This window comes from Phocoena sinus, chromosome X, assembly GCF_008692025.1.
Source record: "Phocoena sinus isolate mPhoSin1 chromosome X, mPhoSin1.pri, whole genome shotgun sequence".
Taxonomy (NCBI): Eukaryota; Metazoa; Chordata; class Mammalia; order Artiodactyla; family Phocoenidae; genus Phocoena; species Phocoena sinus.
In genome coordinates, this window is record NC_045784.1 from 63,841,633 (window position 1) to 63,864,707 (window position 23,075).

The following is a 23,075-nucleotide window of genomic DNA, read 5'->3' on the forward strand; positions in this document are numbered from 1 at the left end:
AACAGATTAAGTTTCTACAAAGTGAAAAAACACTGTAAATTATGCCAGGGTACCAAGGTATCATGATTCCAAGAGAAAGGAATGGGTGATGATCAACAACGTGAAATTAAAAAATGACAAAATTTATCTAGAGACATCATGAAAAAGGCTGCATTTATGACTGACATGATTCCTGACCCAGAATCACAAAAATTTTAGCAAGAACACCTAATGGACAAAAGTAGGTCCCTTGGAACCTCTAATAATTGGAATTTAAGCCCCTTGGTGGCAATATATTGATATATATGGTGGCTAAGTCCACTGTAAAAATACCAAAAGTCCTTCAGAGAACAAGATCTACCAATGTTAGCTTGGTTACTTGGCCCCAAATATGGGTTCTGCCTTAGGGTACAGCTTTGGTGATAAAATTCCCCTGAAGTCCAATGTTGCAAAGTCCTCCTCCTCTCCCCTCCTATCACCTCTACTGTTAGGTAACCTTCCTTCCTACGTACCTCGTACTTAACTCTATTATACTTCCCCTAGCTTACTGATCTCCCAGAGAAAACCTAGAACCTACTGTATATATAAATTATGTACAGTACCCATGCATGGTACAGGAGGCATTTAATGTATACAAGTTGAATAAAAAGTTTATCAAGAGGAAAAATGAGTGAACATAGCTTTTTTTTAAAAAAAAGAAAACCTCTTATTAAAACATAGTTTATCCTCAAGTCCATTCTCTAGTAGGTCTGTGTCTTTATTCCCGTCTTGCCCCTAGGTTCTTCATGACCTTTTTTTTTCTTAAATTCCATATATATGTGTTAGCATATGGTATTTGTCGTTCTCTTTCTGACTTACTTCACTCTGTATGACAGAGGGGGAAGGGTAAGCTGTGACAGAGTGAGAGAGTGGCATGGACATATATACACTTCCAAGCGTAAGATAGCTAGTGGGAAGCAGCCGCATAGCACAGGGAGATCAGCTCGGTGCTTTCTGACCACCTAGAGGTGTGGGATAGGGAGGGTGGGATGGAGGGAGACGCAAGAGGGAAGAGATATGGGAACATATGTATATGTATAACTGATTCACTTTGTTATAAAGCAGAAACTAACACACCATTGTAAAGCAGTTATACTCCAATAAAGATGTAAAAAAAGATTAAAAAAACAAAAAAAAACACATAGTTTAAAGACTAGCGTGTAAAAGAAATCAACAGATCAGCGAACACAATATACCTTAGAAATATACACAATATATAAAACATTACAGTAAAAATTAAAGGTGTATCTTGTCACCAGAACCTTCCAAACCTATCAATTCTGCTACCTTCCTCCTCTCTATATAAAAAATTATATATAGAAAATTCTTGTTCTCATCCCTGGATACACCTGCCCTTCTCCCAACACCTACAGGTAACCACTTTTATATAATCTGTTATTTTTTTTAACATAAGTGAACATTGTCCATTTCACTTTTTCACTTAACAATATATCACTGCAGAGACTGCTTCCTCATGTGTTTTTACAGCAACCTAGTATTCCACACTCATGGGCTCCTGGGTTGTTTCCAATCTTTTACTATTATAAAACTGTCTGCAATGTTACATATGCAATTTGTTTCACATGTGCAGATACACAGGATCACTGGATCAAAGAATAAAGGCAATTATAGTTTTGATAAGTATCTCCAAAGTGCCCTCCATAAGTATTATATTATTTTGTACTCTAACAAACATTCTATAAATGCCAGTTTTCCCAAAGACCTTCCAGCAAAGTTCTCAAGTATTAACTTTCTCTGTAGTTTTGTTTTGCATTTCTCTTATGAGCTTGAGCATTCTTTCATAGGTTTAAGTGTTGTTTTTCTGTGAACTGTCTCTGTTCATGCCCACTGCTCATTTTAAACTGTGGTCTTAAAAAAAAAAAAAAAAAAAAAAAAACTGTGGTCTTTTGATTTTATTTAGAATCTTTCTATACATTAATGGAGATTAGCACTAAGTAATACATGTTGCATATATTTTCCAATTTCTCATTTTCTTTTGACTTCATTTAGTGTTTTTGACATGAAGTATTTTATTATGTTAGCTGCGCTTATGAATCATTTTATGGCTTCTATGTTTGAAGACACAGAAAGATAAAGATGTGTTTACAAATCAGTGAGCAAAGAATGGATTAACTAACAAATAGAATAACCAAACAATTGGGAGAGAGAAAAAAGTAAATCCTTTCCACTGAAAAAAAAAAAAAAAAGATTAATTAAGGATTGCAAGATTTTGACAGAATAAGAAAAAATACATAAACAAATATACTGATTTAGCCTTGAGATTTAGAATTCCTTTCTAAAAGTAAATCCAAACATTTTTTAATACATTAAACTCGATTAAATTTTATATCATGACATTTATCAATCTTCCATATTAAGAATTTTGCTTTTGGTATTAGGAAAAGCACTGATATCCTTAATGTTTTAAGCACTCTTTAAAAAGAAACATTTTAATGTCGTTTTAGAAGTGCTTTCCATTGTAATAAGCCTCTCTTCCCTTGGCTCCTAAGTGAAACTTCTCTGCAGTAGTAGTCTTCTGAGTCTACTACTGTTAATTCCCAACCTAGCCTAGGAAAGAGCCAGTCAGGATGACAGGCTGACAATTTACACGCACTCAAGTTTTAAATATGCATAACGAAGTGAGAGATAGAACTGGATCTCTAAGGATTCATGGAAAAGCATAAACTATGAGTAAGCAGAAGTGTAGAGAAGGATATAAAAGGTCAAAAGAAAGAGCAAAACAATCAGAGGTAAGGTAATGATAGAGCAGAAATGCAGAACAGGGGAAATCCCTGGTGGTCCAGTGGTCAGGACTCCACGCTTTCACTGCCGAGGGCCTGGGTTTGATCCCTAGTTGGGGAACTAAGATCCCACAAGCCACCAAAAAAAAAAGAGCAGAACATGGCCCATAAATAGAAACAAACCCATAAAGGGTTTCTCCTGATGCCTCCATTTCCTGGTGGCCTTTGTTACCATGCCAGAGAGGAACAGCCACTCACCTGTTCCTTTGGTGGGTTTCCAGTAAAATTCTTACCTCCCTTACTGCTCACGATCCCTTGTAACCTTGCAAATTATCATCCCCTCATTGGATCTATCATTTGCGCTCCTCATAACAAAAAACTTTACAAAACTAGAGATAAAATATAAAAATGTATAATATAAATTTGGTCTTTGTCCTAAAATGCGTGATCTCTAAAATGCGTGAGTGATGGAGTGTTCTTTTGTTATTTACAAGAAGTCCATTTTGAGCACACCTGAATTTATGCTAACGAGGTGACTCAAGATGGGCTTAGTTGCCAGAAAGACCAAGCATATTAGTAGAAGATTGGAACTTTCAGCCCTATCCTCTAGACCTTCAGAGAGGAGAGGGGCTGGAGACTGAACTTAACCAACTGACCAATGATAAGACCCCAATAAAACTCTAGAAACCCAGAGCTCAAGGAGCTTCCTGGTTGGTGAACACTTTGATGTGCCAGGAAGGTGACATATCCTGAGTCCAAGGGGTGAGAGAATGGAAGCTCCTTATCCAGGGTCCTCCCAGACTTTGTCCTATGTACCTTTTTCATTTGGCTGCTCCTGAGTTGTATCCTTTATAATAAAACTGTAATTGTAAGTATAGCACTTTCAGGGAGTTCTAGAAATTATTCCAGCAAATTAACAAACCCAAGATGGTCACAGGAATCCCTGAATTTAGCTGATTGGTCAGTATAGGTTGCCCTAAGATTTACTAAAGGGAAGGCAGTCTTCAGGAAGATGTTGCCCTTAACTTGTGGGATCTGGTATTAACTTGGGGTAGTTAGCATCAGAAATGAATTGAAGCCAGGTGGTGTCAGAGACCTGGTGTCATAACAGTATCAATCTCTCACTGTCAACCTACCAACTTTTTATTTTTTCCAACATAGTATATTTTCATTAAGAAAAAAAATCAAGCCAAAACACCCCATAAGAAATAATAATTACTTATGTAAACCTGTCTCAAAAGATAACCAATGTGAACATTTTGGTGTCTTAATAGACTTCCATATTTTTACTTTTGATGCAGGAAAATACATCAAAGGGGTTACAGCAATTTCTTCAGTTTCTGATAAGGGAGAAAAATAGTATTACCTGAATCAAATTATGCCCAGATAGCACAATCAATCTGCTTTTAAATCTTCTCAAATGGAGAGGCCTGTTACTTTAAACTAACTTTCAGTTTTTTAATTAAATTCATGTGAAACCATAGAACAAAACTTTAATATTCCCTTGGACTTCTTTCTTAAAGAATGGTTCCTTGAAGGTGAATTTCCTAATTAATGTGTGGGGAAGGAATGACACCCAAAATTTTAAATTAACACACTTCTCTCAGTTAACTATTTCCAACAGTGTAAGGAGGAAAAAAGGAAAAAATAGCCAGTATATCAAAGATTTTGTTAAAAATACTTTACAAGTTAAGCTTAAGTCACTCTTTGACATAACCTAAAAGGCTTCCCAAAATTTTTTTACATGGCCCAAACAGAACGGAAATCATATATTTGAACTCACTCTTATCACCTTAAGCAGTACCTGAATGTGATCAATCATAGAATGCTATAATTTTGATCTATTATTATACATTCAACCCATGTACACAGGAAAGAGTTAACATAGCAGGCCTAAGACTACTATCCTCAGAAAGACCTGCTTGCAAGGTTGGCCCTTGGCTGGCATCAGGAAACTTTACTGGTAAACAGTTCCCTGCACTGATGGAAAACTTTCCCTAACTGATAAGGGTGGCTCACTGTGCCTAAATTGCTTATATAAATAATGTGGATCATGTTGAATACCTACTTTCCTTCTGGAAGTCTGATGTCTTGGTATGTGCTAAGCAGAAAGTGCCTATGTGACCAGTCCACAATAAAAACCTTGGTTGCTGAGTCTCTTAACAGGTTTCCCTGGCAGAAACATTGCACACGTGCTGCTGTATTTTTATTGCAAGGGGATGCTCTGTGTGACTGCTCATGGGAAAGAGAAAGCAGATGGAAAGCTGCACAGGGACTCCTCCAGACTCCACGTGTGTCTTTTTCTTTATGCTAACTTTAGAAAGGCTATGTATCCTTACTATGTTAGCCCTGAGTAAAACTATATGCTGAGTCCTGTGATCCAGTGACACCCCCACATATCATCCATTTTTGATATTAAGTAGCCGAATCATATAGGCCACCCTTGTTTTCCTTGAAGTTTCAAAATGCATTTTTACAACCACAATAAATATAATATATATTTACATTATAACGATTAGATGTTTTGGTTATAATTATCCTTACTGTCACATTTTTTAAATCACTGGATTAGAACTGTCAATAAATGAGGTTACAACTATCATAAAACTTACAACTTAGGAACTACTTCTGACTTAGAACAAAATGTTAAGCTGGTTTTTAATCAGAACAATGCATTTTCTGAACTAGGCAAGGTTTGTTTTTTTTTTTTTGAGAGGGCACTTTACTCCCCCCAAAAAGAAAAAAAAGTACATTTGTTTCCCAAACTTGTTCCCAGCAAGACATTTTTCTTCTTAGTGATGCAGAAGTTCTTTTTAGATATTAAGCTGTTACTCTGAGTTAAAATATTTTATATCCTACCTTTAGTTAATGACATTTTTATCAAGTTCCAGGCTACTAAAAGCAGGCACGCACATTTTTCAATTACAAATACTTCATGCAATTCTCCCTAGTTGGATGTATTCAAGGAGTGTAAAAATCCTTTGGTGGCCCATTGTAGCCAACTTCCAACAACTGTGCCTCAGGAACAAGACAAAACATATACATGCTGCTATCTCTGAACTGACTAAAGTAATTCTCTAGGTAAATTAGAAAATGAGGGAGTTTCTCCTAACAAACTGTAACCACTGATTTTTATCATATTCTCTAATACTTCTTCAAATGCATACTTATGCTCATGCCTGCTGCCAGAAACATGTCAACACTATCAGTCTTTTGTCAGGCTCTTTTCCATGGAAACAAACCAGGCCTAAGGGCCCTGAGAGAATTCACTGCAGCTTCTGTGACTAAAAATTATGGTTGGTAAGGAAATGAGTCAACTGTGCAAAGATAAATTACAAGGGCATTCATCATAGCTGTCATATAATGAGAGGTAAATAATCTTCAACATGCCAATTTAACTTACTACAAGAAACATACCCATCTATGTAACCAGAATACTCGTTTCCACATGAGGATCATATGCTTTTCTTGTAGCCAAATTGTGATCATGAAATTGCTTAATCAGCACAGAATCTGAACAGGTGGCATAATTAGATAAAATAAATGCTCAATGACAAAGACAGCCCAACACTGAAGTCTATACACCATTAACAGTGGTTTTAGATGAATGATGGGATTATAGCTTATCTTGCCTGCACTCTTTATATCCTTGTATTATTTGAATTGCTTATTATAAGTACCTCTTTATAACCAGGAAAAATAGCACTTCCATTCTGAAATAAGCTAGGAAAAATAAAGTTATTAAAATTAAGAGAAAATTGTGGCTACATATGGCATAAAATACCTAAGGAGTAACATAAGAAATACTGGGGGGATCTACATGATGAAAATTATGATTATTAGGACATAAAAAGACTTGACTAAATGTCTCTAGAAGAGGAGAAGAAATGTTTCAAGCATGTTAATTCTGACCAAATGAATTTATAAATCAAATGCTACCACGATAAATATCCCTAAATGAATTTTTTTAGATGAAGTAGAATTTTACAAAGTAATTTTTTTTTAATTTTGTAATTAATTTATTATTTTTTTTGGCTGCATTGGGTCTTCGTTGCTGCGTGCGGGCTTTCTCTAGTTGCGCTGAGCGGGGGCTACTCTTCGTTGCGGTGCGCGGGCTTCTCATTGCGGTGGCTTCTCTTGCTGTGGCACACGGGCTCTAGGCGCGCGGCTTCAGTAGTTGTAACACATGGACTCAGTAGTTGGGGCTCGCGGGCTCTAGAGCGCAGGCTCAGTAGTTATGGCGCACGGGCTTAGCTGCTCCGCAGTATGTGGGATCTTCCCGGACTAGGCCTTGAACCTGTGTCCCCTGCATTGGCAGGCGGATTCTTAACCACCGCGCCACCAGGGAAGTCCCCAAAGTAATTCTTATATTCAAGTTAATGATGAATTGGAGAACAGTAGCTAAGAAGATATTGAGAAAGAATAAACAAGAAAGTTTACTATGAACAAGGAAGGAACAGACCAGGGGTCAGCAACCTACAGCCAATGGGTCAAATCTGGCTGCAGACAGATCTTGCATTCACTGTCTCTGGTTGACTCCCTGAGTGAATAGTTGCAACAGAGACTCTGTGGCCTACAAGCCTCATATATTTTCTATCTGGAATTTACAGAAAACGTTTGCCAACCCTTGCAATAGACACTTTAATTTTGCTGTCATGCCATAGGCTCTTCTCTAAGGGAGCTCATTAAGACCAAGAGAAGGCAAATTTATGAGGTAATACAATCCATGAATATCACAAGTAAGCAGAAGCTGGCAGGTAGAGAAATAAAGGTTGGGGAAGCCAGTTAATAGCAAAAGAGGACTCCCCTGGCAGTCCAGTGGTTAAGACTCTGCACTTCCACTGCAGGGGGCACGGGTTCGATCCCTTGTCGGGGAACTAAGATCCCACATACAGTGCAACCAAAAAACTTTTTAAAAATTAAAAAAATAAAAGCAAAAGAAGCATGAAGGAACTTTAAAAATACTGATGCCTGTGGTGATTAAATCACAATATCTCACCCTGGTTTATTTTTAAAGTTCCTCAGTTGATTCTAATGTACAGCTCTGATAGAGAGCCACTGAGCTAGAAGGAATAGCAAACGCACAGTGGCTGAGTGATGTCAGTGGTGTAGCACAAGAGTAATGAACCAAAAATACCTGCTGTTAAGGTGCCCAGAGCTGCTCGAATCCAGTTCCCATACTCAATATTGTTTCTATATTTAGATTCCCATTATAGCCCCATTTTCCACATTGTTCAACATATTTATATAAAATAAACCCCTATTAATGAGGCAGGCTGAGTGATTCTTCATTTCTTGAGACCAAAAGAGCCAATTTTGTATAGAAATTTGTATCAGAAATACAGTTGCATGAAAACAGACCCCCAGGAGAAATATAAAACATTTGGAATTGTTAGGGTATGACTGTAGGGTAGAAAATCATACACAATCCCCTCCAGATACCAGGATGCAAAGTGTTTTTTACAAGTCCAGGTATGTTGTGGCAAAGCCACTAATTACACAATTGCCTTTGTGACTGATACATACAGCCACTTAAGGTGAAACACTGACGCTACTGGTAGTGGTTGTATTATAGCAACAACAAAAAAATAAGCAGAGCAGGGTTTGGCAGTTATTTCTCTTCTGACAATGATGTGCAAATTCCAACATAACCATGAGGTGCTGACTCTGGAAAGCATGATTTTATCTCTCTTATAGCTAGACATGGTGCTCAGTTACCATTCCAACAGGCACGGAATAACATGGATCAGACCATAGGTTCCCAAGGTTGAGAACCACTGGACTAAATGTGTCCAGTGTTCAGGTTCCTACAAAAGTATGCCCGCATCCTTCTAAAGATCACCACCCTATCTATTGTCACAGCTGTAGCACAGCCCTTAATGACCAGCTTTTGTTTCACATTATCTAGTACTACATCCTCTCCAATGAGCACGATTGTCGGGACCAATCCATATATTGCCAGCATGTCTAAGCATGAAAAAGCACTGCACAAGTAAAGATAAACTAAGCCAATTAGATTTTCACTCTTTGGAATTTGAGTAGAAACAATGAAAACTAGGTAATTACCAGTAAAAGCTGAAGCTGAAAGCCTCATTGAAGTAGTGGCAAAGTCAGTCATGAGGAAGAAAAATAAAGTAGAGAGGAAGAGAATAGCTGAACAAATAACTGATTTAATTCAAGTCAACAGCACAATGGAAAAGGTCTACAAACTCCATGTGCTTAAGCTCTTAGAGCCACCACAGATATAATTCCATACCACACTGTTCTTAAGATTCCTATGAAATCCTATCTTCCTTACTGTGTGTATCTTACTATGTGTATCTATTTGATAAATGTCTATTTCTTGAGCTAATCCTGCATCTTATTTCTTGAAACCAGAAATCTCATGTAATTTAGAAAATAATGTAGAGTTGGGCTACATAAACAGAACTTCGGCAGGAAGTAAAATATTTAGACCTGATTATGACTTGGTGGTGGGGCAGAGAACAGACACACACCCCACCACAACCCAGGCTAGAAGGTTAAGGGCCTACAGGAACTGCGGCCAAGTTATTGTCACAGGACCACACATCCAATGAAGGTAACTTGTGGTAGAATCGCAAGAGAGAAAACTGAAGCGGCCAAGAAGATCAGACAGGTGGATGCTTCTAAAATTGGCAGGGAAATTTCTAAAGTGGCCTCATGACATCAGACTATAGCATCTGGACGTGACTTAGTTACTCTCCAACATTTCTGCTTAAGTAAGAGCTGGAAAAGTATAAACAGAAGCATCTTTAGAAATGAGAAAATGAGATGAGGGGCATAGGTTATTAGTGGTCAAGATGTAGAAATGCAATACAAACACACCTGAATCAAGTGGTGGCTACACTCACAGTCTCATCTAAGGTAAACTGTCCCACTCATAGTTCTGGAGATGAGGCAGTCTGAGAGAGCAATGAATTTTAGAATATGACCTGTCCTGTCACCCAAAGCTGAATGTACCAGGTGTGGGACACACTACCTAAGTGCTGTGTCATTGCACGACTCAGAAACTGACTACCCAAGCAGGGGGTGAGCTAAGCCATTTAAATCCTTGCATTGAGGAATAAAGTTTGTGAAATACAAAAAGAGTGAGGCCCATAGCAGAGGGAGCTGAATATTAAATGACAGCGCTGGGAAACATGAGATACAGCCAAGGACACTGGAGCAATAAGCAAGGTTTAATGATGAATAACTGAAAATTTATGAGGAAGCAGAATATAAACAAAACTAGGAAGTAAACTAAATCTTGAGTAGATAATGAGGAAGGCAAAAAAGCAGAGAAAAGGAGGAATGAAGACATGTGATATATGGCATAAGGTCAGTTAATAATACTACAGTGAATACTGAAAATTTGCTAAGAGAATGGATTGCAGGTACTCTCATCACAAAAAAATAGGTAACTAGGTGAGAAGAAAGTTAATTAGTTTGACGGTTGACTATAGTAATCATTTCACTAGGTATATCAAATCATCAAGTTGTATACCTTAAATATATAGAATTTTTATTTAAAAAAAAAGATGTTAAAGGTAGCGTACTAGATGAATGATACAAACCTCTGTTGCTTGCATCTATCTTGGAACCGTTTCCAATCCTCAAACCATTTTCCTCAGAGAGGAAACTGAATTTCATTTTCTTTATTTTTTAATTGTCTTATTCAAATACTGGATTTTCTTTATTTGGACTCTTATGAAACCTTTGTCTACCTTAGAGGCTGGCCATGCATAGCCATGGGTGGTCCAAATTGCCTGGCTGACCCAAGAGAGGTCCATTTCTTGAAAATAAAAGAACCTACAATACCAGAAATTGCTAACAGAATTCCAGGCATAACTGAAGCTCACCAAGAATGTGAGTTTGCTCGATTTGGTTAAGGTGTCACAGTAGGGGATAAGGAAGTGAGAATCCCCCCCACATATTAGAATAGAATGATAATAGCCACTAGGAGGCCATGACAGAGCTGTTAATTAGGCATTTAAAGCCATCAAAGATGATGCTGTGAGGGAGGGATCTGGCAACTGTTGCAATAGAGTAACTTTCCAAGTTTTTCTTTAATGGCCAGGTAGTAAATATTTTAGGTTTTGCAGGCCATATGGTCTGTGTCACAACTACTTTGCCACTGTAGCATAAAAGCAGCCATAGACAATACATAAATGAATGTGTGGCTGTGTTCTAATAAAACTGAAATCTGATTTTTGTATAATTTTCACAGGTTATAACATATTATTCTCCTTTTGATTTTTTTCAACCATTAAAAAATGTAAACACCATTCTCCACTCATAGGCTATATATATATATATATATATATATATATATATATATAAAGCGGTGGGCCACGTTTGCCCCGTGGGCCATAGCTTGATATATAGAATTGGAAGGTTTTATCAAAGATGGTCATGCAAGTATTTTTTAACTTGATTATATTTGAGATACTCAAGGATATTCTGATGTCTGTGTAAACTTTCTGTTTAATGGGTTACTCCTGTTCTTTTTTTTAAACCGTCTTAACCATTTTTAAGTGCACAGTTCAGTAGCATTAATCATATTCATATTGCTGAGCAACAAATCTCCAGAAATTTTTCATCTTGCAAAATTCAAACTCTATACCCAGTAAACAACAACTCCTCATTCTCTCCCTCCCCTCAAGCCCCTGGCAATCGCCAGATTTTTAAGAAACACTGTGTGAGCCAAAGGAGACCTGTATACAGGAGGGATTTAGCCCACAGGATGCCAGCTTACTCACACTATTTCACTTGGTGCCTTATAAAGTTGCTTAATCCACAGTAAGAAACAATTACATTAGAACAAAGATACACATACATACAAACATATAGCTGGAACAAAAATTTCACAAAGTACTTACCCTTTGCCAGATGGAGGCTAGTATTTTCTCATTTTTAAATATTCTATCTTCATCTGTTCTTTCCTAATCTATTCGAATCTATACCATTCCATTCAAAACTGCGACCTAGCTTTAAACACTACCCAAGGAAAACTGCCAACCCCAGGCCAAGCTGAACGGGTAGTACTACACACTCATGTTTCATACCACATGGGAAAAAGGTAACACTACAAACAAGTCAAAAATATAAAGAAGCAGAAGCTATGGGGTTATAAGAGCATTTATAAACACACTGCGTTCGGGACTTCCCTGGTGGTCCAGTGGGTAAGACTCCGTGCTCCCAATGCAGGGGGCCCGGGTTCAATCCCTGGTTGGGGAACTAGATCCCACATGCATGCCGCAACTAAGAAGCCCACATACTGCAACGAAGATCCTGCGTGCCGCAACTAACACCCAGGGCAGCCAAAATAAATAAATAAATATTTTAAAAAATAAAATAAACACACTGTGTTGGCCTGCAGCATTTAAACAAATTTAAGCTAACAGCTCAAACTCAGGCTCCTTGCAGAGAGCTGGAAATCCTGTCAATGTTGGGCAGCATTTTTTACTGGGCAACAATCAACAGGAGCCAAGGAGTAATAGCTTTCTCCTTTGGATGAAAGGTTCATGTTCCACTGGACCACAAACCTAAAGACTCCCTCTTAGAAGCATCAACTGCTCTTTACCATTGCATTTGAAATCTTTATTTTATTTTAAGAGAATTCTCTTTTCCAATGTCTGTATCAAAAGTAGAGCAACAAAAGAAAAGCCAAAAAAACAAAACAAAAACAAAGCAGTGTTTCAAGAAATAAATAAGAAAATAAGTATCAGGACCATCTTACACATTTACCCCATCTGGACCCTGCATGCATCTGCAATTGCAAGCCCTGAAATAAAGGATGGAGAAGCCAGTTGTTAATGGATGCATTGGAAGCTAGAAGAAACGAAGCAAAGTAAAAGAAACAGAGACTAAGTATAATAATCATACTAACTACAGAACACAAAAGTAAAGACCCACAAACATATTTCCAAATAAAGTCGTGTTCTCAGGTACCCGGGGTTAGGATTTTATCTTTTGGGAGACACCCAGGGTGGCTTCTACGATGTCGTCGTAGTGAAGACTAAAGTGGAGTCTGGTGAGAGCGGAGAGCTGTTGACGATTTTTCAAGTGAGAGGGAAACACGAGAAAAAAAAGACTGAACCCTGTTTGTTCTAGGATTTAAGAGATATTCAGAGTAAGGAATAGTATTCTTAGGCATAAGGAAACATCCATCAATTACAGTATGAGAGCTATTATATGTGTTCATAGAATTCCATATCTACCCAGAAGTATTGTAGATTGTAGATTTTTTATCAACTTGCACAAAATCTTAAAAAAAAAAAACGACCCACAAACTGCTGCTGTTGGTATATAAATATCTAACTAAACTGGGATAAGTCAGGCCTAGTACATTTGTATTCTCAGGAATTAGAATTGGGCTATCAAAAGTAGTAATCATAGTTAGCAAAGTGAACTGAAGCTGAAAGGATAGACAGCAAGCCAACACAATGCAAAGAGGTGAGGCCACGAGGGCCACAAACAAGCAAAACTTATGATAAAGGTGAAGCCCTCAGAACACTGTCAATCAACTATACTCCAATTTAAAAAATAAATAAAGTATACAATTCAGTGGGGGAAAAAAAAGGTGAAGCCCTAAGTAAGCAGAACCTATGAATAAGCTAAAAATATGAGGCAGAGAAAAAAACTAAAACAAAGTGAATAGGTAAGCCAATAGGCAATGGGAGAAATAAGACACAAAACTTAAGAAGACAGAGTAACTCAGTTACATAAATGGCACAATCCTAACATGAAGATCTGCAAACTCCTGCTGCTGAGTTTCCCAAAGCTTCTTTGGACCCAGATCCCATCCCTAATGGGCATAACCATATTAAGGTCCCCCTATAATTGGCATTTCATGTGATCCCAGTCACCATTATTTCCCCACAAGTCACCAATCAATAACCTGTCATTAGCTCACTGGTGAATTTGTTTCTAGCAATCAGAAGTACCTAACCAATAGTAAGAAGCAGAATAGCCCCTCAAGAGAAATGCAATTTAGGGAATTGGCTATGATCTTCCAGAAAATCCCTTGTTTTAAAGATGCTGTGCAAACCAGCTTGTGACATGGAATTTACATTTTATACCCACTTTAGAAGGTGAGACTTTGAGAGACTTGCTAGATGCTGCAAATAAGCAGTGTTAGGCAGCTAAACCAGAGAGAATAAAGTAGACATGTCATAGTGTCACCCATGCCCAAAATTCTTCTAAAGGAAACTGTACTGCAAACAAGTCTAGCCAAGAAAGCACTCTTGTGACCAAGAATCCCTCCTCTGAATCCATGGCTATTCAGATCAAGGGGAAGTAAGGATCAGATCCAAGGACAGATATCCACAAGCCGGTCAATAGCCTATGACTTGCTGTAACATGAAAGCTGTCCCCAAACAAGGATGAGGTAAGAAAATTAGATTCAACTTACAACTGAGGAAAAAGAGGGACAAAACCTCTGCAGCTGAAATGAATGGATATGCAATGAAAGAACATACCACAGCCTATGTAAGAATCATGAAGGATTTAAGTAATATCAACTATAAGCACAGAAATCAGAAGCTAAAAATAAGCAAAAACTCCATTAGCAATAGAATAAAGAACAGAGGATAAGGAAACCAAACAGCAGCAGGACTCAAGGATATAGAGAAAGTAGGGTCGTGTAGTCATTTGTGAAACTGTCGCTTCCAAAGATGGTTAGGTATGGCATCTTTCGGATGTCCCATGACTGGGATGCCTTCTAGTTTTAGAGCAATTAAATGACTCTGGATATACCTATGATAGATGAGTTGTGTTAGTCTAAAGTACTTTGGGATTATAAAAAGGGAATGAAAAACATTTCCACATAGCAATCAATAGGGGGAAATGTCCTAGACCTGCCAAATAACAACTGCTACCTCTACAGTCTCAGGAAACTTAACCCACAGGCAATCAGAGTCTCAATTTAATGACAACTGGGCAGCATGGAGAACAAGAGTGGAAACAGATAGTTTGCAGAGAGAAAGATGAGGTAGAATGGAGGCCACGCCTTCAGAGGCTGCACAAGCTCAAGTTATGAATGAGAAAAAAACATAAAAACATAAGTATTCAGTAGCTAGGAGGTAGAGGAAGACAGAGTATGAGGAAACCAGTTGGAAGTAGAAGCAAGATGACATGCAGAAAACCAGAGAAATAAACTGAATCACATTAATAATGCCACAGTGGAGTCAAGTTCTGTAAACTTCTTAAACTGATCCAAATGAGCCCATTTCTTGCAATAAAATTTGGATTGCAAGGAATAGACCCTGAAAAGGAATGTAATAAATATGGAATTGGTTATATTGAAGCAGCAAGGTAGACAGCAAAGCAAATCACTTTTACATCCCAGAACATAATACTAATGACATACAAAGCACCCAGTCTGGCTACCACCTGTGCTCTCAGAAACTTAGGATTGTGAAATATGTACAGAAACAGGTAATCAGTAGCAGAGACTGGAGGTGAAAAAGTGCTCTAAGAGGTTATGAGGGGAGATGAGAGGCATGAACATGAGGAAGTCCACCATGACTAAGTAGAAACTATGAGAGCAAAAGTTATAAAGCAAAATATCACAGAGCAGATGTTGGCAAACCACAGCCCACAGGCCAAGTCCAGCACCATCTTTTTTTTTTAAATAAATATGGTTTTGTTGGAACACAGCCACATTTGTCTGTTTATGTACTGCCTCTGGCTGCTTTCATGCCACAGTGGCAAAAACCATATGGTCCACAAAGCCTAAAACATTTACTATCAGGCTCTTTACAGAAAATGTTTGCCAACCCATCATAGAGGACAGAATAGGCCAGTGGAAGCAAAACTGAGAAGCCACACAAAAGAAACAGGGGCAGACAGAATATTTAAGTCATGTTATAAAAGCAGAAAACTGGAGAAAAAATTCTAAAACTCCTTCTGCTGAGATCCCCACTAGTACCCTATCACCCCCTGAACCCTGAATGTGCTGGACATTCAGAAAAATTAGTTACATACCACACAAAGAGAGGATCCCCAAAGGAAAAAGATTTATATTTAAAAGTAAATAAATAAAGCATGAACTATATGAAACTATAAAGTGAAGATAAACTATATTTATCTTCACTGTGAAATGCAAGGGAAGAATAAACCATAAAGAAAAAAGATATTTGAGCTACATAAAAATGAACTTCTGGGCTTCCCTGGTGGCGCAGTGGTTGAGAGTCCGCCTGCCGAGGCAGGGGACGCGGGTTCGTGCCCCGGTCCGGGAAGATCCCACATGCCGCGGACCAGCTGGGCCCGTGAGCCATGGCCGCTGAGCCTGCACATCCAGAGCCTATGCTCCGCAACGGGAGAGGCCACAGCAGTGAGAGGCCTGCGTACCACAAAAAAAAAAAAAAAAAAATGAACTTCTATGTCAAATTGAGGGAAACATCTGTGAAATATATGGTAGATCAAAAATCAGTGTGAAAAAGAAACTTAAAAATAAGACCCAAGAAAGATTTTTAACTGTTCCATCTCATTAGGAATCAAATAAATTAAAACATCAAGGGAGACCACTTTTCACCTTTGCAACTGGCAGATTTTTTAAAACCACAATATAGTATATTACTGAGGATATGAAAAAACAGGCATTCTCATACACTAGATGGAATTGTACATTTAATCCAACCTTAGGAAACAAACATGGAGATGTGCAAAAACTTATTTACAGGGATGTTCACATTAAGCATTATTTACACAAACTTAGAAGGGCAGCAATTGAACGAGGGCCCAAATATCAGATACAAATTATTTTTTATATTATAATGCCAATTAAAACAGATGTTTAATTTTTTATTCTTAAAATTATTTTTTATTAAACATGTTTCAGATGGCATGGGACAGTTTGAGATCTGCTGAATTTAAAAGCTCAGGCAACAAGGTTTCATTAATGACCCTAACGTCAACACTGACAAAGACTGTCACTCCAACCAAAAACTCACTTTTGAACACAGAAACAAGGTAGTAAAAAAATAAAATAGAAAATAAAATTTAAAAATAGCGAATTTAGCAGACCTAATTCAATACTCTTGAAAACTAGGAAATTTTCTTCTGGAAATACAAGGTAGGTTCATTATAAGGAAAGCTATTAAATATAACAAATACAACAAAAAGGGCAAATAAAAAGATTTACTTCCATGTTCAACACTTACTAGACTGAGATCCCTGTTACTTTGTTCAGATCACATTTTTAGACGTCAATGGAAGGATTAATTCCTCCTAATCCTGAAAGCCATTTAGGGTTTGATATAGCAAATTACCAAAACCACAGCCCCCTACGTTGACTGCTAGGAGACTGATTACATCCAAAGTAACCTCTGTATCAGATTCACTTTTGGACCTACATAGGGTAGAAGACATGCTGGTGAAGAAGGTAAACACTAGAGCTGATATGGTAAGAATAAGAACAAATAACAGACATAAAGACAAAGTCACTTCTAAGCCATCCAAAGAAAAGACCTGTGGCAAGGAAGAAGATCCTCTAAGGGATGATAATAACGTGGCCCATGAGGATTCTATCACTCTACCAAGAACTCAGGCCAATATCTAGGTGACTATTAAGTCATGCACATAATACACAGATCATGAGACACTTTCCAGTGCTAATTCAAGTAGAGCTGTGTTACTGTCATTGTATTACAAATATTTTGAATAAAGATCACCCTGAATATTTGCTTTAACGTATCACCTCAAGTCTTATTTTAAAGTCTTCGTGTATATACAGTATAGAACAAACATAGCATGCTATGGCCCATGGACTGAATCCGGGCTGTCACCTGTTTTTGTAAATGAAGTTTTATTGGATCACAGTCCTGCCCACTTGTTTCCATACTGTCTATGGCTGCTTTCATGCTACAGGGAGGGGAAAGATGTATGAAAAATTAGGATAAACTCATAATTAGGAAACATGAGTAGTACTTCATTGATACTTGAGAATGGCTAAAATTTAAGTCATCCCTGAAAAGAAAAAAGAAGGGAACCATATAGGATAAACGAATAGCTACAGTGAGGCATATAAAACATAGTTCTTTCTGTATACATAGCAAATTTGTGAATGTGCTTTCTTGGTGAGCTTAATTTGAGTGAGAAGAAATTCAGAGGCAAACTGACTACTATAAGATTCCATACTTTCTAGGATCAGCTGTAAATCTAAGCCCCACAGAAAAGAAAATGGGTTGGGAGGGGAACATCTGTAGTCATAGTACATTTAACCTATGCCAGTAGTTTGCAAACTTTCTGTGAAGGGCCAGATGGTAATGCTTCAGTCTCTGTGGATCATATGGTCTCCGTTGCAACTACTCAACTCTACTGTAGTGTGAAAAGCAGCCATGGACAATAGTGAATGAGCATGACTGTATTCCAACAAAACTTTATTTACAAAAACGGGCAGCTGGCATGTGGGCCATAGCTTACTAAGCCCTATAGTTTATGTTAACAATCTGGACACTGTCACCTTACCAGCAATAAAATTTATGAAAGTATTAATTGTTAGGTATTCTTGTTGTTTTCCACTTGATATGAACAGAAAATAATTTTATCAGCATTGTCTGCTAAGGGAAGGCAATGTTTATGTGGAATTCGCGCTTGGACATGCTGATCTACACAGCAGGCTGCTCCAACCCCTGATACACCTACACCTGAGTTAACATTCTGCAAGTGATGGGATTTTCAGTTGTAACTCTGACTTTTGTGATTCCTTTTTGTTTGTGTAAAAGGAAGTATAACCTCATAGAAACTATACAACATAAACATCATGCTGGAGGGTGGGGGTAATAATAAAAGGTGAGAAGACAATGAGAAATAGTGAATGGTGGTGTGGGAAAGAAATAAATGCTAATCCATCCAAAGTGGTCATCTCTAAAAGTTAGAGGGGCCTACACAACCCTTGCACCATCTCTCTTGTGCATCTGTATCTCCCTTCAAGAATGAACCACTCACATGTGCCCCTATATCCCAGAAGACGACAGTGATGAAGAGCCCACAAGGAGTCAGGAAGTCCCAGCAACTAAGAACGTGCTCAAAACATTCTAGTGCTTCAAGTAAGGTAGCTGAGATATTTGGAGTGTGACTCACACAGCTCCACCACTGGCTCCCTGTGTTACATGGGTGACAACACTTCTCTGATCCTCAGTTTTATTATCTGTAAAGGAGGAACAAATCCTACTTCCCAGAAGTAATGTTAATTTAAAATGAGATAGCAAATAGGTGTAAAGCACTCACCTAGAACATAAAAGCCACTTATAACTAATAAGCACTATTATTAATATTATATGACTTTAGAAAGGAAATTTTCAAATGTTGTATGTGGGTGCTAGATGACTAGCCTAAAGAGAAAAGAAAAAGAAAAAACAACAGACCTGCTGTCACAAAAGGAAAGGAGGATGGGTAACAAGGCTAGGGAAGTCCTAGGGCAAGAAATGGCATTCAGACAGCAAAAGCCAAATTTATACATCCCACTTTGGCCCAGATAGAGAAAGTGACAGAAGACTTTTTTAACTGCATGCTAACATTCATATCCTTATACATGAACAATGTCATTTTAAAATAAGTTCTGGTGAAGGTTACAGAATGCAGGGACTCTCTTTGTATCAACGACTATTCCAGACTTCTCTGTAGGGAAAAGACCATGTTTCTATCATTCAGGTTCCCAGTGCAGGCTAATCTACCTAGTTCTGCCAGCAGGAATTATCCAAACACACCAGAAACTATACCAAGAACATTATGTTATGAAGGCACCATCTCAAGACCATCCTTATGAGAAAAGGTGACTTCTATTGCTTCCATAAAAAATTGCAGATAACAAGGAATGATATGGCCCTCGGGTATTAACTCTGGATGGAGGAGCTACTAGCTTAAGATAGGGGTGGCTTCTGCAGAGATCTCCCAAGAATGGCCATTTTACAGATGCTGTCCAGTTTAATTATGAACCATTTCATTATTCCTTAAAGCCTATTAGGGGGCTGATCCCTGAGGAGCCAAAATTGAATGCTGGTCCAATTGGTTTAAATGGAGTGCACAAGAAGACGCTGCTGCCTCTGAAATTACTAATCCAAAGTGCCATATACTTGGCGGCTGCTGAAACAACAAGCTTCTGCTAATGAGCTGGCTTTTGACAAGATGTATGTAGCTCCATAGTCTGATAAAGAAAAACTCTCAACAAGTCTGGTTTGAAAGATTAGACTCTCCCCTAAGGGGAGTGTAATCAGTGTCATGTTGACATTATTTATGACATGCAGCTTATGCCACCGAGTTTACTTGGGAACCATTTCAGTTCTCATGACCCTCTGCAGGGGTGTTCTCAGACTGGGTAAGCATATAATCCACCCCAATTGTTTTGAGAAGGATATATCACAGAATAAACTGCAGGCTTTAAAAGTACTGGCCCCTGGAAATGACATTTCTAAGAGCCTCCCTGACAGGAGTCAAGGCAATGTCAGTCTTTCCTCCCCCCCCTACTTACCTTAATCACTGTGTTACCTTAATCACTGAGAAGACCCCCTCTTCTGCTGCACATGCACTCACATGGAAAATCTGGTAGACTCTCTAAAACACTTTTCAAAGATATCCTTCCAAATTCAGCCTAGTGAGGGGTTACAAAAAGGAAAAAGATTGCTTTCATTATCTATGACCCTCCCATACTCAGCTTGTCAGCCTCCACTGCACTGATAGGCAGTGGAAGTATGAAAAGGGAGAATGGGAAGGGGGAAGAAAAACACACAGTATTGCTTAGTCCAACCCAACCATTTTTTAATGCCATTTTCACACCAAAATGGAGAAACTTCTGATATAACATTTATGATATATATTTACTTATTTATTGGTTATTTATTCTTTTGTCTAGTCTCATAGGAATGAAAGTCCATGATGGCAGGACTTTGTTAATATCTAGAACAGTCTCTGGCACTTAGTAAGCACCTAATAACTGTCTGTTGAAGGAAGGGGGGAAGTGCCACGTCACAACCATCTCTTCTCTACCACCAACTGGGGAACCCCACCGAAACCACCACCAACTTACCAAGACTTCCTAACGGCTTCACAAGGACATCCAGGGCAATGATGCTTCATTCTGGCTTGCTGGTGAACCCACTGGGCAGGAAGCCTCAGGATAAGTGACAGGTAGGTCTTAGTGTTGCTCTTGACCCAATGACAAGGTTTCAGGCTGCCCAGGAATCTGCATTTTTAACAAGCATCTCAGGTGATTTTATGCATAATAAAAAAAATCACACCATGGACATTTCCTTCATCAGAGGAGCACAATCTCAGAGGCTATTATAAAAATCTTTCACAGTATGGAATAAAAATGTTTCTGTCTCACATGGCCTCCTTGGACTTAGATGGAATCTAGAGGAAGCACTGGGTGGAAGACACAGTATTGGGCTTGGATTCAAATCCATTTTCTATACCAACTAGCTATGATCTTGGGCAAGATATCATCTGCAGAAATGGGAGAATGGGAAAAGAAGAGGTTAGGCTCAGTACTCTCTAGTGTACTCTGAATATTTTAAGACCTTTTTTCATATCATAATGGGAAAGGCCTAGTAAGACTACCTTTCCTGGCCCTTCCCACTAACTGGGCAAGCCCACCAGAGCCACTGACCACTTACTAAGACTTCACAATGGTTTGATAACCATGTGCAGGATGCTGATTTGAGTCTCTTCCAATTCTCTAGTAACCTCACTGGGCCAGGCAGGGCTCAATATACCTCTTCACCAGTGGCATGGTTTCTGATCGAGTTTGGTGTCACCTGTAGGATAGGGAGAAGGAAGAAGAAACAAATGTAAGAACAGTCAAGGTATGAGATCTAGCTTTAATTTTACTTTACCATAGTCAAGTCATCCGGTCCACACCATGGACCTCAGATTACACTCTTGCTAAGCACTATTATTAGCATCACAATTATCTTTATCTGGCAAAGACTGTTGTAACGCAAACAATTATTATTTAATAAGGATTCTTGCCTCCATTTTAAATGAGGTAACTTGGGTACAGAGGCACCAAGTAACTATACCAAAGTGTTAGAACTCAGATCTGAACTAATGCTGATCCTCCTAGCTACCTACCCTCTTTAGACCTCAATCAATATCCTATCTTTGAATGGAGGTAAACTTGGTATCTTAGGGGCCCTTCTATGCCTGGCAATTATGACCCTTTATTCCATACTCCTGACTAAAAGGCCCCCCTAAAAGTGAACTAAATCTCCATCTACTCATCATATGGCATTTAGTTCACACTGATGAGGAAAGGTAACAAAACCCTGGGCTCTGGACCAAGGCCTGTCATTTACAATCTCAACTCCCACCAGGACTCACTTTTCCCATACCTGAAAAGTAATAGAACACATCTTGTCCCTTATCAGCTGTGTGGGTTACCAAAAGGATCACAAGGAGCTAGGTAGGCCCGTGGCTAGTCCCCTACCTCCAAAACTCAACCATGAGGAATGGGGCTCTGAGACCTAAGACCCACACAGGACAAGCCAAAGACCCCCAAAGGGTCCTTTCTTCCCTAAGGAAGCAGCCTTCTGCCTCTAAGTTTCCCAGTCCCTAGCTGTTTAGCATGAAAAGCAACCCAGAAATCTAGCAATTCAGTGATGGCCCAAAGCCCAGGCTATTAATTATTATCATTAGATGCTGGCAGCACCAACTAGTGCAACTAGGTTTCCTGTTATTGCAGTGAGATGCAGGCAACCCTCAAACCCCAGGAAAACCCAAGGAGCAGTTTCTCAGGGCTCATTTTTAACTGTTTCACCCACAGTGAAATATAATAGTGTCTTATAATCTACTAGTGATCATGAGACCCAGGAGAAAGCTCTCCCACCATAGGTGGGGAAGATTCATAATGCCAAGTGGTATGTGTTGGGGGCGGGGGGGGGGGGGGGGGGAGGTGAGGAGGCAGCCTTGATGGGTTTGAGCCTTCTCTTTATTGGATAAAGTAAAGCAGCCATTACTAGAGCAAGATCTGCACACCCATAAGCAGCTGCTGCCACCAGCAATTATTTAGCTTATGAAAGCCCAGAGGGACATGGGTAGGAAAGGAATGTGTACAGGGTCTAATTGGGAAATAAACAGTAAGTGTAAAGCCTGATGCGTGAAATGCCTGCACTAAGGAGCCAAGAACAGTTAGTAGTTAAGCTAGTGCCTTTCTCTAAAGACAGAGATCTTATTTCCACCATGCCCTACTCCCACCCGGCCCAGCTCTTTTCCAAACTAAACTGCTCCAGTTTCCAGCCCCCTCAATCAACCCATTTATTCCACTTCTGTTCAGGTCAGCATATTTCAAAATGGAAACCGTTTCAATGTTTGTCT

General features: G+C 38.8%; 1 long non-coding RNA gene across 10 annotated transcripts in view; it reads right to left on the minus strand.

Annotated features, from left to right (window-relative positions):
• Window positions 1-23,075, minus strand: part of LOC116747364 — a 63,976-nt gene that overhangs the window by 31,879 nt on the left and 9,022 nt on the right. For all 10 annotated transcript variants that reach the window (XR_004348008.1, XR_004348003.1, XR_004348004.1 and 7 more), the window contains exons 2-4: window positions 21,377-21,517; window positions 20,788-20,943; window positions 20,250-20,352 (exon numbers count right to left, since the gene is read on the minus strand). This is a non-coding gene — a long non-coding RNA (uncharacterized LOC116747364). The remainder of the gene's footprint in view (window positions 1-20,249; window positions 20,353-20,787; window positions 20,944-21,376; window positions 21,518-23,075) is intronic.